Genomic DNA, 17,660 nt, shown 5'->3' with positions numbered 1-17,660 from the left:
CAGCCAATCAAAACGCAGAGCTATGGAGCCCAAGTGCCAATGGATACATCTACAAAATAACTCCCATGCCTAAGGCTCAGGGATCACTGCAATATAGGGGCTGGGAAGAGTGTAAGTGAGAGAATGCAGAGTTTGCTGTGAGTCTCTTACTAATGTCTGAAGCGAAACACAGAAGGTCTCACCAGCATGACCACCTAAACACGAGCTGAACAAGGACAGCAATAGACATGCCAAGTGGACAGGGAAAAGCCCACAAGGCCTCAGCCCTAGACAGAGAACTACAGCAACTAAGGAACACTGAGAGTGGGAGAAATAGTCTTACCCAGAGAAGAGCACACCCATCGGTTATCCAACATCAAATGGTCAGCCCTGAGAATAGTACAAGTAATATTTAAGGGCTTATCACAAGCAAGCAAGCAAACAAGTTCAATAAGATATTTTTTTTTTGATTTTTCGAGACAGGGTTTCTCTGTAGCTTTTTGGTTCCTGTCCTGGAACTAGCTCTTGTAGACCAGGCTGGCCTCGAACTCACAGAGATCCGCCTGCCTCTGCCTCCCGAGTGCTGGGATTAAAGGCGTGCGCCACCACCGCCCGGCTTCAATAAGATTTTTTTAAGATTATGTAATGTATACAGGAATTATTTTATTTTGTTTGTAAATCCATCAGAGGACAAAATACTTTACCTAATATTTTTGTATATTATAGAACTCTCATATTTTATTTACTTTTATTAAGGTATTTATTGACAGATAATAACCACATCCTCATGGGATATAGTATGATGTTTTCATAAATTTATCTCCTTGTGTTGTTTATTAAAGATGAATAGCTTAAGTCAACTATGACTTTAAAAAAGATTTACTTTTAAAATTTTTATGTATAAGTGTTTCACCTGCATATATATATACACACACACAATACATACATACATACATACATACATACATACATACATACATACCACATGCCTGCAGTGCCTTCAGAAGCCAGAAGAGGGTGTTGGATTCCCTGGAGCTGGAGTTACAGATGGTTGTGGGCTGCCATGTAGAAGCCAGGAACAGAACACAGGTCCTCTGTAGGAGCAGCAAGTGCTCTTAACCTCTGAGCCATCTCTGCACTCCAACTTATGATTTTTCCATGATAATATTCAAAATCCTTTTTTAATGATTTATTTTTATTTCATGTACATTGGTGCTTTGCCTGCATATATGTCTGTGTGAGGATGTTGGATCCCCTGTAGACAGTTGTGACTGCTATGTGGGTGCTGGGAATTACACCCAGGTCCTCAGTGCTCGTAACTACTGAGACATCTCTCCTGTCTCCTCGAAATCTTTTCATTAGCTGTTTTGAACTGTGTGTTGTACTGCTGCTAACCCTATATCCTCTGTGCTCTGGAATATCAATATTCTTCCCTTATCTCCAGCTGCAGCTTTGCATGTGGTCACGTTCCTTTCGTCTTCCCCAGTTTTGTCTTTTCTCTTGCCTCTAGGAACCACTGCTCGTTAAGCCTACGAGCCCAGAGTTTCTAAGTTCCACATCTGAGTTGAGTATGTGGTCCCTGCCTCTATACCTTCCTCCTTTCACCTTTGAGTAGAATTTCCAGTTACTCCCATGTTGCTGCCAGTGACAGATTTTGTTCTCTACGTGACTGAAGAGCATCCCATTGTTAGTGTCTGCACCATGTCCTCTTACTCATTGGTCCATCAGTGGGGACCTTGTTTGATGGTGAATCCTGTTCATTGAGAAGAGCAAGACGCATGGGAGAGTTGATACTTTTGATGTACTTATTTAGTTTCCTTTTGATAAATACAGAATAATAGGATTGTCGTATTTTAAGGTACTTCAAATTAATTTCTTTAGGAGCATTTCCATAATTTCTGTGTTTATTTACATTTTTATCAACCATCTGTGAGTGTTTTCTACTATAGTTTGGATCTGAAATGTTCCCTAAAGTTCATATGCAGGGAGTTTTATCCACAATTCAGCAATGTTTAGATGTCAGGTCTTAAAATCTGATTGGATCATAAGGATAATAACCAACCAATGGATAAACCTGAATAGACTTTTAGGAAGTTTGGTCTTTGAAAGAATTGGCGTGTCTGAAGGTATATGTTGTTCCAGGCCCCTCCTTTCTCTTTTTATTGTCATGAGGAGAGTGGCTTTGATCAGCCACACACTCTGCCAAAATGTTAAGATTCATTACAGGACCAAAGGAGTGAAGTCAGACAGCTGTGGACTGAAACGGTGAGCAAAGCAACCATCTCTCCCTGTAGTGCCTTTCCCATGTGTTCTATAATATGGATGGAAATATGTACAACACGTGCCCGTCTTCACACCTTTGCCAGCATTCATTGTTTTTGTCTACTTGACAGCAGTCATTCCACCTCTTACAATGTAGCCCAAGTTGACCTGAATCTTCTTCTGGCCTCAGTGTTCTGAGTGACTGGATTACAGGTGTGCAGTGTGCCCAGTTCTAGAGAGATATTTAAAGTACTGGTGTGCTGGGTAGTTTTACATCAACCTGGCACAAGCTGAAGTCACATGAGAGGAGGGAACCTCAATTAAAAAAATGCCTCCATATAATTGGGCTGTAGGCAAACCTATAGGGCATTTTCTTAATTAGTGGTTGATGTAGGAGCGCTCAGCCCATTGTGGGTGGTGCCATTCCTGGGCTAGTGGTTCTGGGTTCTATAAGAAAGCAGGCTGAGCAAGTCATGGGGAGCAAGCCAGTAAGCAGCACCCTTCCATGGCCTCTGCATCAGCTCCTGCTTCCAGGTTTCTGCCCTGTTTTTAGTTCCTTTTCTGGTCTTCAGTATATGCTGAAAATTGACTAAAATGTCTAGGAAAGGACATTAAAAAATACAGTCTGATTCCTCACCTGAATGTGAGCATGAATGGCCTCCACTCCTGCTCTCATTGAGTCCTCTTTCCCTCTGAAACTTCGTGCCTCAGACCTCTGTTATCTTCCTTTCTCTTAGGATTCTGGTACCACCAGAAATGACAATTAAGATCTGTTCACAGCAGGCTAAGCCGGGGATTCTCTAACCCCTAATCTTCAGGTTCTACATCTATCAACAACCCAGTTTCAGCATCCTACAAATGGCATATCTATCCCAGCAACAGCCCCAGGCCTGTGTGTGTTTTCTGTGTTAGCCACCTTTCTCATTGCTTTGTTAAAATGTCTATGAAAAGCTACGTACAGAGAAAGGGTTTATTGGGATTGATGATTTGAAGGTACGGTCCAGCAAAGCAGAGAATAATTGGCTACAAAAAAAAATGGCAATCCCTAACTTCTATTATGGTAGGAGTATGAAGCAGCTGGTCACATTGTATCTAGAGTCAGGAAGTAGAGAGGTGGGGCGTGCTGGTGTTCCCTTTTTTCTTTTCTTTTCTTTTTTTTTTTTTCCAGCCCAGTATCCAGATCTTTGGATGTGACAAGCCACTTTCAGAATGAATCTTCCCTACTGAGTAAACCTCTCTGGAAGGCCTGTCATGGACAGGAGTTAGGTAATTCCAAATCCATTTAAGTTGACAATGAAGACTAATTACCACCCTTGAGAATACAATCTTTCTCCTTTTTCATTCTGCTGTGATTGTTTTTCTTTTCGTGTCTTTATTTTTTGGTGTCATTTTGTTACTGTGGTTGACTGCTTCTTTGTTGGGGATCCTGTCTGAAGTGTAAACATAAGAACTTCTTGTGTATTTTCTGAGACTGACCCTTCTGGACATACACCATGAAGGACTTTTTATATTTATATATAATATTATGTAATATAATATAATATATAAGTATATATGTATCTTTAAGTAGCACACATGCATTGCATATATTTCTGGGGCCTGCCCTAATGTTTTAGTGTTTGTATTGTGTAATGTGCTAATTAGAATAAAGGCATTAAGGTCCTCAATCACTGATTCCCTTCGAAAACACTCAAATCCCCACCACCATCATCATCATTAGAAATGTATCACTTAGGAAAGGACTTTCCAAATAGGGCTCAATTTGCCCAAGAATTAAGGCCAACAATAGACAAATGGGGCTTTAATAAAATTAAAAAGCTTTTGCACAGCTAAAGAAACAATGCTGGGTGAAGAGGAAGCCCAGAGAATGAGAAAGAATCTTTGCCAGTTATATATCTGACAGAATCTATAAAGAACTAAAGCAAAACAAAACAAAATATCAGGTAAGCAAACAAAACAAAAAAATCCAAACAAACAATAAAATTCCCTGTATTAGTCAGGGTTCTCTAGAGTAACAGAATTTATAGAAAGAATCTCTAGGTATATCTAGAAAGGGAATTTATTATAATGACTTACAGGCTGGGTCCAGCTAACCCAACAATGGCTGTCTATGAACAGAAGGTCCAAGAATCCAGTAGTTGTTCAATCCCCGAGGCTGGATGTCTCAGATGGTCTTTAGTATACGCTGGGATCCACGAAAAGTAGGCCCCAATGCCAGTGAAGGAATGGGCTTGCTAGTGAGAGTGGGGGGCAGCAAAGAACGAAACTTCCTTCTTCCATGTCCTTTACATAGGCTTCAAGCAGGTGTGGGTCTTCTCACCTCAAAGATCTGGATTAGAAATGGATTTTCCCACTTTAAATTAAGCAAAAATCCCTCACAGTTCTCCCTCCATTATTGCGTTTTAGTTAATTCCAGATATAGACAAGGTGACAACCAAGAATAGCCATCGCAGACCCATTCAGGTCTGGGACCTGAACAGAGAGGTCTCAAAAGAAGAAAACAGTGAATAACAAATGTGTCGATTAACGAAAAAAGAGGACATGAATTTGAGAGAGCAAGGAGGGCTCTATGGGAGGGTTTAGAGGAGGGAAACGAAAGGAAGAAATGTTGCAATTACATTTAATTAATTTAATTACAATTAATGTAATTTAATTACAATTAATCCCCCCAAAATTCTCTAACAAAAAATAAATATCTCAAAAAATGTTTATCATCCCTTGGGAATTAAGGAAATTTAAATTGAAACAGCATTGAGGTTTCACCTTACTCCACTCAGACTGGTGAAGCTCAAAACAACTAACAACAAATGCTGGAGAGGACGTAGAGAAAGGGAGCTTTCATTCATTGTGGGTGGGATCACAAACTGCCTCCGTCACCATGGAAACCAGCATGGCAAATCCTCAAAAAGCTAAAAACAATTTCTATCATGTGACCTAGTTATACCACTCCTTAGCATATGCCCAAAGGACTTGACAGCCTACTCCACAGATACTTGTTCAACACTGAGGAATACTATTCAGCTAGAAAGAAAAAATAAGATCATGAACTCTACAGGTAAATGGATGGACCTAGAAAAGATCATATTGAGTGAAGTAATCCAGGCTCAGACAGATGAATGTCCCACGTTCTCTTTCACTGGAGGCTTCTTGCTCCAAATTTTCAGGTCTGAGTACATACCCTGTAGCAATTACAGTAACCAGGAAAGTAAAATGGATCATTGCCTGTACAGGAGTGTGGGGAGCAATAGAGAGGGGATAGAAGGGTACAAACAATCTGATAAGGGAAGTGGGAAAAGGGGGCTCTTGTTAGGGAGGGGAAAGGAGATAGATACAGAAGGAGTGGGAAGGTAATTTCCAGCAAGGATGTCTGAAAAATAGAATAATAAACCATACTACTAACTAAAAAATCCTGCCTATAAAACACTTATGTCTGTATATAAACATGCATAGTCTAAATGAAAATTTCTCATCTGGGCTGACAATCCTCCGAGAGCCAAAGACCACTTAGCAAAAACCCCAACACCAGGCATGAGAAACCTTCTTTTGAGTTGTTTTTTTTTGTTTGTTTTTGTTTTTTTTTAATAATTTTTTAAAATTTATTTATTTATTAAGGATTTCTGCCTCCTCCCCGCAACCGCTTCCCATTTCCCTCCCCCTCCCCCGATCAAGTCCCCCTCCCTCATCTGATCGAAGAGCAATCAGGGTTCCCTGACCTGTGGGAAGCCCAAGGACTGCCCACCTCTATCCAGGTCTCATAAGGTGAGCATCCAAACTGCCTAGGCTCCCACAAAGCCAGTACGTGCAGTAGGATCGAAAACCCACTGCGATTGTTCTTGAATTCTCAGTATTCCTCATTGTCCGCTATGTTCAGCTAGTCCGGATTTATCCCATGCTTTTTCAGACCTAGGCCAGCTGGCCTTGGTGAGTTCCCGATAGAACATCCCCATTCTCTCAGTGTGTGGGTGCACCCCTCGTGGTCCTGAGTTCCTTGCTCGTGCTCCGTCTCCTTCTGCTCCTGATTTGGACCTTGAGATTTCTGTCCGGTGCTCCCATGTGGGTCTCTGTCTCTGTCTCCTTTCATCACCTGATGAAGGTTAATATTCATGAGGATGCCTATGTGTTTGTCTTTGGATTCACCTTCTTATTTAGCTTCTCTAGGAACATGAATTATAAGCTCAATGTCCTTTATTTATGGCTAGAAACCAAATATGAGTGAGTACATCCCATGTTCCTCTTTTTGGGTCTGGCTTACCTCACTCAGGATAGTGTTTTCTATTTCCATCCATTTGTATGCAAAATTCAAGAAGTCCTTGTTTTTTACTGCTGAGTAATACTCTAATATGTATATATTCCATACTTTCTTCATCCATTCTTCCGTTGAAGGGCATCTAAGTTGTTTCCAGGTTCTGGCTATTACAAACAATGCTGCCATGAACATAGTTGAACATATACGTTTGTTGTATGATAGGGCCTCTCTTGGGTATATTCCCAAGAGTGGTATTGCTGGATCCAGGGGTAGGTTGATCCCGAATTTCCTGAGAAACCGAAACACTGCTTTCCAGAGTGGTTGCACAAGTTTGCATTCCCACCAGCAATGGGTGAGTGTACCCCTTTCTCCACAACCTCTCCAGCAAAGGCTATCATTGGTGTTTTTTATTTTAGCCATTCTGACAGGTGTAAGATGGTATCTTAAAGTTGTCTTGATTTGCATTTCCCTGATGGCTAAGGAAATTGAGCATGATCTTAAGTGTCTTTTGGCCATTTGAAGTTCTTTTGTTGAGAATTCTCTGTTCAGCTCAGTGCCCCATTTTTTGTTAATCAGGGTTGTCCAAGAGACTCCCAAAATATTACAAGCTGTTTTGCTATTGTCCTTGGCTGCCCTCCAGAAATGGAAGGTACGTCATTGCTGAAGACACCACACACACAAGATACAGGGCCCAGAGGCACCTGAGCTGGAATGTCTCTTCCCTGAGGACTTTTATGGTACCAGAAGACTCCATGAAAGCTTCCAGAGGGTGAAGCAACCAATAGTCCTACCTAATTATGAGACATATGAACCAAGAAAGAAAGAAAAAACCCATGACACAATAACCCTAAGAGTGCAGTAGTGACACCCATGCCTTGGGAGTAACCAACAGCTCTCTGATTGGACTTAAGGCCTGCTCAACAAGATGAGAACCATGCCTGATTCTGGAAACCTAGCTAACTACTTAGTGCTGGTGAAGTCCTGGTTCCTGGAGGGAAAACCATATTGCCGCTTTACTAAACCAGCATAACTCCCAACTACATGCTAAATATTTATCCTTATATCCTGATAAGTGTAGTCTTTGCCCCTCATCAAGGAAATTTCTCTTTGCAACGGAGGGAGAACATTCCAGAAAACCCCAACTTATAGAAATGCAGAGTTGTGGAGCCCTTGTGGAGCCCAAACACCAATGGATTCATCTACAATAAATGTATTCTATATAGCCTAGGGAACATTCTGGAAGAGGAGGAGTAAAGATTGTAAGAGCCCGAAGATCAGAGTTTGCTGTGAGACTGTGTCGTCAGGAATCTCAGAAGCTACACACATAAAGTCTCACTGACACGCTGCCTAAGCATCATCTGAACAAGGACAAGAACGATAGACATGCCAAAGTTGCTGGGGAAAGCCCGGGAGGCCTTATCCCTACACAAAGAATGATAGACAACTGAAGATTGCAAAGACTGGGAGCGAGAGTCCCCCCCCCAGGGAAGAGCACACCAATTAGCAGTGACTAGCTTTAGTGGTGCGGTGGTACAAAGAGAAGAATTCTTCATGAATTCCAGGAATAGGTTAACTGCCCAGACAAGGAGCCACTCGTTGTTGTTGCCTTGATGATCCTGCTCACACGAGCACCAGCTACTAGCTGAGTCACTCTAGCCTGCTTGAGCAGGCCTCAGAAACCGCTGTCCTCATTTTACTGCTCTGTGTGAAAGCCCGAGAGAAGCCGCAAAGCACCAACATGTGCTGTCCCTCACTTCCTCTCTCATTAAAGCTAGTCTCTCTACCTCTGCCAAAACCTCAAACTGAAAGCACCGACTTCTACCTGCTTCCTTCGCACATGCTTCTGTTCTTACATTTGCTGGGTGTGAACGTGTGTGCTTCCTCAGTCCAGCGTCATTTTCTCTGTGAAACTTCCTACCATCTGCCCTTATTTCTGTAGCTTCCTCGTGTTCGTCCACTGTGCTAGTTACCCGCAGGCTGTCCCTACTCCTTCTGAGCAGGTTGGGAGTTTACAATCCCTTGGGCCTTAGCTCAGGCCTGTAGCAGCTATTTAACAAATGCATGGATGAATAGTTGTGTCCTGGGATTAGCCAGATTGGAATCTCCAATTAGCTCCTATCATATTAATGGAATCATTTCTCTCAGCATTGTTTCACACAAATGTTGACATAATGATGATCTTGCCAACCTGCCTTCCTCACTCCCTCCCTCTTTCTTTTTCTTCCTCTCTCTCTCTCTCTCTCTCTCTTTCTCTCTCTCTCTTATATATAGTATATAGTTGTTGCTACCCATAATCACTTTCAAGAGATGTTTCTTTTACTAATAATTTAAATTTCTTTCCATTTGTTTTCTTAAATATTATCCATCATTTAAGAATTGGTTCAGATTTTTTTCCTAGACAGGATTTCTCTGTGTAGCCCTGGCTACCGCAGAACTCACTCTGTAGACCACACTGGCCTCAAACTCAGAGATTCATCTGCCTCTGCTTCCTGAGTCCTGGGATTAAAGACATTCACAACCCCCACCTGGCCAGGTTTTTTCTTTCTTTCTTTCTTTCTTTCTTTCTCTCTCTCTCTCTTTCTTTCTTTCTTTCTTTCAATGTAGCTAATTTCCTATATCATCAGGAGATGACAGAAATTTTAGTTTGTTTTCTTCCCATTTTTATAAATATGAGTCCTAACACTGAAGGACCAGAGACTTAACAGGTCCTGAATTCATTGTAACGAAAGGGGAGTGTGGTTAGGTTGTAGGGCAGCCTCTCAGGAGCTTTTAGATTCTAGGATTTGTTTTATATCCCATTTGCTAGAGCAGCCCCCCTCAGTGACCGAGAGAATGTTCTTTTTAATCCTTTGTGAGATTCACTCCAGGAGAAGGTAGTCTTGTTACACACTCCTAAGCCCTTAGATGGCTATCTGTTGTGTGTTGTTTTATTCTTTTGATTTTTTTGAGGGCCTGCCCACCCAGCTCCCACATAAATCATACATGGAGGCTTATTCTTAATTATGAATGCCCAGTCTTAGCTTGGCTTGTCTCTTGCCAGTTTTTCTTATGTTAACACGTCTATCTTTTGGCTCTGGGCTTTTATCTTTCTCTGTTTTTGTATACCTTTATTTTCTTCTTTCTCTTTGGCTGGCTGTGTAGCTGGATGACTGGCCCCGATGTCCTCCTCTCCTTCTTCTCTCTTTCTCCTTCTTGTTTCTCCAGCTATCTATACTCTCTGCCTTCTAGCCCCACCCGTCCTTCCTGCTGCCCCGCTAGGGCCATTCCTCCCTTTATTAGTACCATTAGGTGTTTGTTTTAGACAGGCGCACACAGTAACACAGCTTCACAGAGTTAAACAAATGCAGCATAAACAAAAGACACACAGCTGAAAATAATATTCCCCAACAGCCATCCACTTAACCCAGGCTGAAGAAGGAAGAGATGCAGAGTAAGGAGCCAGCAATGGGAAAGTTGAGACCTTACTCAAAGAGATGTAGTTCTTTTTCAGAGGATGGGAAGGTAGAGTAACCACAGTCCAGCCAGGAAAGAGGATTTGGTGATGCTGAGAGCCAGGAGGAGCTTCTGAGCTTACTCCTTGCATCCTCTGAGACCTAAGCTGAGTGCTGTGTGTAGATCATTAAGTCTAAGGGTCTGTCTGTGGAGAAGAGTGTGCTAGTGGGATTTGTGCTGCTTTTAATTTATTGTGTCTAGAATCATCTTTGCTCTGGGGAATATGCCTGTATGAACTCCACACATGGAATCAAAAAAAAAATATTTCATAAGACAGGATCAAGGTAGTCTGTGCCCTCCTCATGTGTCTGGGAGTCCCAACGAAGAGCATAACACAGGCAGTCTGATGTCCACCTTAACGAAGTCAGTGCATTTTAAACATAAGCAAACCAACGCTCTGAGAAGTTGGGTAGATTTTCATTTTCTTGCTAGAGGGACAACTTTTTGACATCTGGATGAAATACATTTCAGAATACCGCTTTCCTAGAAATGTGCTTTCACCACATGGTAAATTCGTGTTTTCTCTGCTTGTCTTCCACCATCAACCTTCAAGGGACTTCAAAGGTCAGGCTGCCGAGCTCTTGAGAAATACTTAGACCATCATGACTATCCCACCCAGGCAGTCTCATGCTGAGCTGATGAAAGCCCCACCCCCAGGAAGAGGGGGCACAACCTTTTCTACCTCCGCCATAGGCCACATTGGAAGCACCGCCACCACTTCGTCTGTACTCTCCCTGTTTCCATAAAACGTAAGATAGACTTTATTCATAGCAAAAGTCAGTACGTTCCTGTACGCGTCAACTCTACACCACCTTTCCAATATTCTCTGCATCATACTAGGTGGCTGGTTACAGAGACAGCTAAGGTTTACAATTTGCATGTAGAGGAGCTTGGGTTTCAACGGTAGAACCAGTTATATCAAGTGTAGGGAAGATTTGTGGAAAACAGCATATGGTAGAAAGTTGGAATTGAAGGAATATAGAAACAACAAAACCAAGCTGTCAACGAAGCGTATCTCTGGAACAAGGGAAGTGACCATTCTTTTTACAATAAAATGGTTTATTGACCTATACTACATTTACTATACTGTGACATGCACCAATTTTCTTTAAATATTGGTTTCCTGTATCTTGAGAGTTACTATTAAGTTTTTATAGGATCACAACTTTGGCGTGTGATTAAAATATTGTCATATTTAGAAAGGCATGAGAAAGCTTGTTTTTTTTACTTTTAAAAAGGATTTATTTTTATTTTATGTATGTAAGTGTTTTGCCTGAACACCTGTGTGTGCATTGTGTGTTTGCCTGATATCTGTGGATTCTAAAAGAAGATATCAGATGTATTGAAACTGGAGTTATGGGCAGTTGTGAGCTGCCACATGGGTTCTGGGAAATGAATCCAGGTCCTCTTAAGAAAAACAAGGGTTCTTATCTGCTGAGCAATCTCTCCAGTGCACAAGCTTGTTTAGAAATATTATAAATGAAAGTGTGGGTGGCGGTGCATGCCTTTAATCACAGCATTTAGGGGGCAGAGGCAGGCAGATCTCTCCAAGTTCTTAGTTCGAGGCCAGCCTGGTTTACAAAGTGAGCTCCAGGACAGCTAGGGCTACAGAAGGAAACTCTATCTCAGGAAAAAAGAAAGAAAGAAAATGTCTTTTAGGGTGTGGAGGCACACACTATAATCCTAATGACGTAGCCTATTACAGTAGAATCCGAAATTGAAAGTCAGCCAGAGTTATTTAGCAATTTCCAGGCCATCCTGGGCTATACATACCGGTTTATTGAAAACAAACACAAGTTCATATGTTTGACCCTATTTTAGATTGCACAATCTACATAGATATTATTTGACTCACTTTGTAAAGTCATCAGGATACAAAATATTTTGTTCAATATTTTATATACTGTATAGTTCATATTTTATTAAAATGTTTATATCATAAATTTGTGCATCTTGTGTTGATTAATTCTAGGTTACTAGTTAGGTTACTTCATTTTTATTTTATTTATTTATTTTTTAAAATTTCATTTTACATTCCAATCACAGTTATCCCCCTACCCCTCCTCCCCTTCTCCTTTATTCCCCCCAGATCATACCCCCATCCACTCCTCTTAATGGGTAAGGGCTCCCATAGGGAGTCAACAAAGTCTGACACATTAAGTTAGGGGAGGACCAATCACCTTCCCCCTGCATTAAGGCTGAGCATGTCATACCTCCATAAGAAATGGGATCCAACAAGCTAGCTCAGGCACCAGAAATAGATCCTGGACCTGTTGCCAGAAGCCTCCCAGATAGTCCAAGTTTCACCACTGTCTTCCACATATGGAGGGCCTAATTCGGTCCCATGGAAACTCCACAGCTGTCAGTCTAGAGTTCATGAGTTTCCACGAGCTTGGTTCAGCTATCCCTGTAGATTTCTCCTACATGATCTTCACCTCCCTTGCTTATATATTCCCTCCTCTCTCTCTTTGACTGGAGTCCCGGAGCTCAGCCTGGTTCTTGGCTGTGGATCTCTGCATCTGGTTCTGTCAGTTGCTGGATGGAAGCTCTATATGGTAGTTGGGGTAGTCACCAATATGATTACAAAATAATTTAAGAATGGGGTACAGAGCTAAACAGGAAATTCTCAGCAGAAGAATCTCAAATGGCCAAAAGACACTTAAAAAATTGTTCAACATCCTTAATCATCAGGGAAATGCAAATCAAAACAACTCTGAGATACCTATCATCTTACACCCGTCAGGATGGCTAAGATCAAAAATACTGAGAATAGCTTAATTTAGAGAGGATGTGGAGTAAGGGGAACACTCTTCCACTGTTGGTGGGAGTGCAAACTAGTACGGTTACTTCAGAAATCAGTATGGTGATTTCTCAGAAAATCAGGAATCAATCTACATCAAGACCCAGTAATACCACAGTTGGGTGTATGCCCGAAGGATGCTCAATCATACCACAAGGACACTTACTCAATAACATTCGTGGCAGCATTATTTGCAATAGCCAGAACCTGGAAACAATCTAGATGCCCTCAATTGAAGAATGGATAAAGAAAATGTGGTATATTTACACAATGGAGTATTACTCAGCTGTAAAAAAAAATGACATCACGAAATTTGCAGGCAAATGGATAGACCTAGAAAAAAACATCCTGAGTGAGGCAACCCAGACTCAAAAAAACAATCATGGCATGTACTCACTTATAAGTGGATATTAGACATAAAGCAAAGGATAACCAGACTACAGTCTACAGCTCCAGAGAAGCTAGGTAACCCTAAGAGAGACACATGAATCGCCCTGGAAAGGGGAATTAGAAGAGATCTCCTGGATTAGCTAAGGTAGGGGGCAGTAAAGGGAATGGAATGGGAGATGAGAACTTGAGGGAATGGGATGGTCAAGGGGGAAGAGGGATGGAGTGGGAGAGAAATGAAAGAGAGATCTTGATAGAGGAGCCACTATGGGGTAGGGAGAAACCTGATGCTAGGGAAATTCCCAAGAATCCACAAGAATGACCCCAACTAAGACTCCTAACAATAGTGGAGAGGGTGCCTGAACTGCCCTGCTTGTGTAATAAGATTGGCGACTACCCCAACTACCACACAGAGCTTCCATCCAGCAACTGACAGAACCAGATGCAGAGATCCACAGCCAAGAACCAGGCTGAGCTCCGGGACTCCAGTCAAAGAGAGAGAGGAGGGAATACATGAGCAAGGGAGGTGAAGATCATGAAGGAGAAATCTACAGGGATAGCTGAACCAAGCTCGTGGAGACTCATGAACTCTAGACTGATAGCTGTGCAGCCTCCATGGGACTGAACTTTGGACTGTGTGCGAGGCACCTGGCAGTAGGACCAGGATCTTTTTCTGGTGCATGAGCTAGCTTGTTGGATCCCATTTCTTATGGAGGGATGCCATGCTCAGCCTTAATGCAGGGGGGGAGGGCCTTGGTCCTGCCTCAATGTGCTGTGGAGAGTGGGGTTCCCATATGATGGCTGTCTTGTCAGAGTTAAGATTAGTTCATTTTGGTGCCTAGAATTCACACCCTCTGCGAGGAAGAGAGGTAGGGTACCCTGTATGATGACTTGTGATCATTGCACTGGTTGTGTATCATACTCTTGATCAGTACTGTCCAATCAGGTAAGAATTAAATAGTGTATAGTGTACAGAGAAGGAAGTGTCCTCTTGGCTTCTCCAGAGTGCCCTGTGCCTGTCACCCTCACCCTATTCTTTCCACGGTGGAGGGTGTATTCCCAACTCAGTACTCTGTTTATCTCCCCACACTTAAAAAATTATTATTTTTATTATTATCCCTTATATCTTACATGCCTGATTGTTTTCTAATGAGAAACAGAAAGGAGGTAGATCTGGCAAAGAAGAACTGGGAGTAAAGGGAGAGAAGCCATAATCAGGATATATATATATAATGTTTTTAGGCCAAATATTTTTTAACATACAACCCAGAAATCAGTTTTCTCTTATAGAGCCCCTGAGACACATTCTGGGGACTTGCCACCACTACTACCTTGGGAGTTCTGTCTTTGAATGGGAGGAGGGATGTGGTGAATCTCTTCAGGAGAACATTCCCCCCTAGGACCTCATCTGTAAACAAGTGCTCGTTTCTTTTCTGTCCCAAGACTCTTCTAAATCTCCAAATCAGCAGGTTATTAAAATTTGTTCCTATTTACCTCATAAGAACCAATAAAATGATGTTGTTCATATTCTCCGGGCTATTAGAACTAAGCATGTTTCCCTTTATCCCTAGGTCAAGCTTCTGTCTTCTGACCCTAAGGTGTCTGCACCCAGTGGTGAGATGAGACACCATGATTTGAACAACACCATGCTGCCAGTGTAGCCATAGTAGAAGATGCCATCCTTGGCCTTGCCTGCTCGTGGTTAGTCACTTCTTTCCCACTGGATTTCTATAAACTAAAGGTGGCCAGAACTGGCTGCCTTATTTCTGGGAAAACTCCTGGCTGACCTCTGGAACTGAGTGAGGAGAGATGACAGGATCTTAGGTATTCCACACTCTGGTAAGAACAAGGATGGGGACTGTGACATGGGTTTGGCTGTGTTGATGAGTCTCGTAGCTGGTTTTGGACCCTATTGGATATGTGATTACTGCTGAGTGTTCCCTTTGTTGGAGCGCCAGGGAAAAAGGTCCCAGCACCAACCTGCAATCTAGAATCCTGACTTGGAAGTCAGCAGCTGCATCCAGCTCAGAAACAGGCAAGTGCATTGAGTTGAACACAGTGAATCTGAGGCTCATTTGTGTCTTTTTTCTACCCGTTTTTCCATTCCTGCTGAGATACAAAACACACTCCTCCTCCTCCACCTCTCTTCAATAAAAAGCTATCCAGCTTGAACAGGACACCTGTGTATGGGGCTGTCTTAGCCCAGAGACCTATCAAATGCTCTACATTTGTAGATTTTGAGAATAAACATAAGCTTTTTTTTTATTAATGGCTTTACTAGAAGCTGCCACATGCCACCAGCAGAGATGGAATGCTAACATTAACCACGGTCCTGATGGGCGGGAGTTAGACAGTACTAATGGAGGAAGGCAGAGTGAGCAAACTCTGAGCCCGTGGCTCTAACTGCACATGAATCTTCCTTTGATATGGAGCTGTCATTCCATGCCATCTTCCGCATTTTTCTTCATGGACGATGCTCTTCTGTCCCAGGAAACAGTCGAGATGACCCTGTGACGGGTCTGTAAGTGTCTGGCTTACAGCTTAGCTTCCTTCTGTGCTGGCTTTTCTTCATGTAAGCTCTTGGAAGAGAAATAAGTTCCATCTTAATCAAATTACTGATCTTTAAGGAGTTTCCTGATGTGTACTTCCCCTGGCTATAATCACCATCTGTGACTGATATGAATTTTAATAACTCTCAGCATCATCCATGAAATAATTGCTCTTTCATGCCTTTCTACAGACTACTTCCTTTTTTTGATAAATTTTGCTTAATCTGCCACATGTCAAGTTCTTATATTTAGAATATAAACAAAGAAACAATTTTCACATCTAGAATTCTATAATGCTATCACTTTCTTGGGATCTCCTGATCCATTGGGAGTGATTTTTTTCAAAAAGCATTTTAGTGAATATTGTTTTAATAAACCTTAACTTTCTCCTCTTTCTTTGTCATTATCCATATATATTTTTTTTTTCTCCAAAGAGGACAACTGCAGAGTCCTCTCTCCCTCAAGGGCTTCAGTTACACAACTTTGCATATAACTATTAGTTAAATGTATGCCAAAAAAGAAATGTCAAATAGCTTTCTTATCTCACCCTTGTGTTGTTTCTTCATAATAGCTGGCTGACAAAGGTTATGGGGAGGACCAATGACAGCTACCTACAGGCCTTCATCCTGGTGGGATTTTCTGATCGGCCTAGCCTGGAGATGATTCTCTTTGCTTTTATCTTAGTCTTTTATGTCCTAACTCTGGTGGGCAACACTGCGATCATCCTCTTGTCACTCATAGACCCCAGGCTCCACATGCCCATGTACTTCTTTCTTGGGAACCTGTCTTTCCTGGATCTTTGCTTTACTATGAGCATTGTCCCCCAGCTGCTGTGGAATCTTTAGGGACCGGACAAAAGCATCACCTACCATGGTTGTGCAGCTCAACTCTACATCTATATGGTTCTGGGCTCCACTGAGTGTGTTCTCTTGGCCGTCATGTCCTACGACCACTATGTGGCTGTCTGCCGGCCCCTGCACTACACCGTGGTCATGCACCCACGCCTCTGCCTACAGCTGGTGAGTGTTGCCTGGTGCTGTGGCTTCCTAAACTCATTTGTCATGTGTCCTCAGACGATGCAGCTCTCCCGGTGTGGACATCGGAGGGTGGACCACTTCCTCTGTGAGATGCCTGCCCTCATTGCCACGTCCTGCGAAGACACCACGCTTGTAGAAGCTTGTGCTTTTGTCCTGGGGGTGGTCCTTCTCCTGGTGCCCCTCTCCCTCATCCTTCTATCTTACGGCTTGATTGCTGCCACGGTGCTGAGGATAAAGTCAACAGCAGGGCGCAGGAAGGCTTTCAACACCTGCTCGTCCCATCTGACTGTGGTCTCCCTCTTCTATGGGACCATCATCTACATGTACTTGCAGCCGGCCAACAGCTACTCCCAAGATCAAGGCAAAATTCTCACTCTCTTCTATACCATTGTCACACCCAGCGTCAACCCCCTCATCTATACTCTGAGGAACAAGGATGTGAAGGGGGCGGTGAGGAAGTTACTAGGACTAGAGAAAGGGACTGGAGACGCTTAAGTAGAGGAACACTTGACCAACACAAGATGGCCATAGTAGCCTTATCTAAAGTCCTTGAGACTAGAACTGCCTTGGATTTCATTGTTATAAAGCATTTGCTTGTGTGTGATGAAATAACTTGGGGAAGAACCCCTAGGCTAAAATGAGGTTCACTTATGTTTCACAAATATCCTTTGTACACAGTCTATAAGTAACTTTATACAGTATTTTTAAGGCGCCTGTGCTCTGCCTATGGTCTGTTTCATGAGGTGTACTTTTCCATTCGTGGTGAGTGTCATGCTGGTGCTCAAAAAGCTTGGGATTTTGGAAATTTAGGTTTTGGATTTTCAGATTGAGGCTGCTCAACCTGAATAGGTGATTTGTGTTACATTGGGACCTCGGGTGTGTAGATAACCATGTGAGTCTGAGACTGA

At 42.4% G+C, this 17,660-nt stretch overlaps 1 pseudogene; it reads left to right on the top strand.

Moving 5' to 3' along the window:
* Positions 1–16,296: 16,296 nt before the first annotated feature.
* On the top strand, positions 16,297–17,247 carry LOC121456687 (annotated as a pseudogene).
* The last annotated feature ends 413 nt before the right edge of the window (positions 17,248–17,660 follow it).

This window comes from Microtus oregoni, unplaced genomic scaffold, assembly GCF_018167655.1.
Source record: "Microtus oregoni isolate MIOR12 unplaced genomic scaffold, Mior012 000015F_ref0000493, whole genome shotgun sequence".
In the NCBI taxonomy this organism is placed as follows: domain Eukaryota; kingdom Metazoa; phylum Chordata; class Mammalia; order Rodentia; family Cricetidae; genus Microtus; species Microtus oregoni.
The sequence above is the reverse complement of the archived record's forward strand: the minus strand, read 5'-3'. Positions and strand labels throughout refer to the sequence as shown.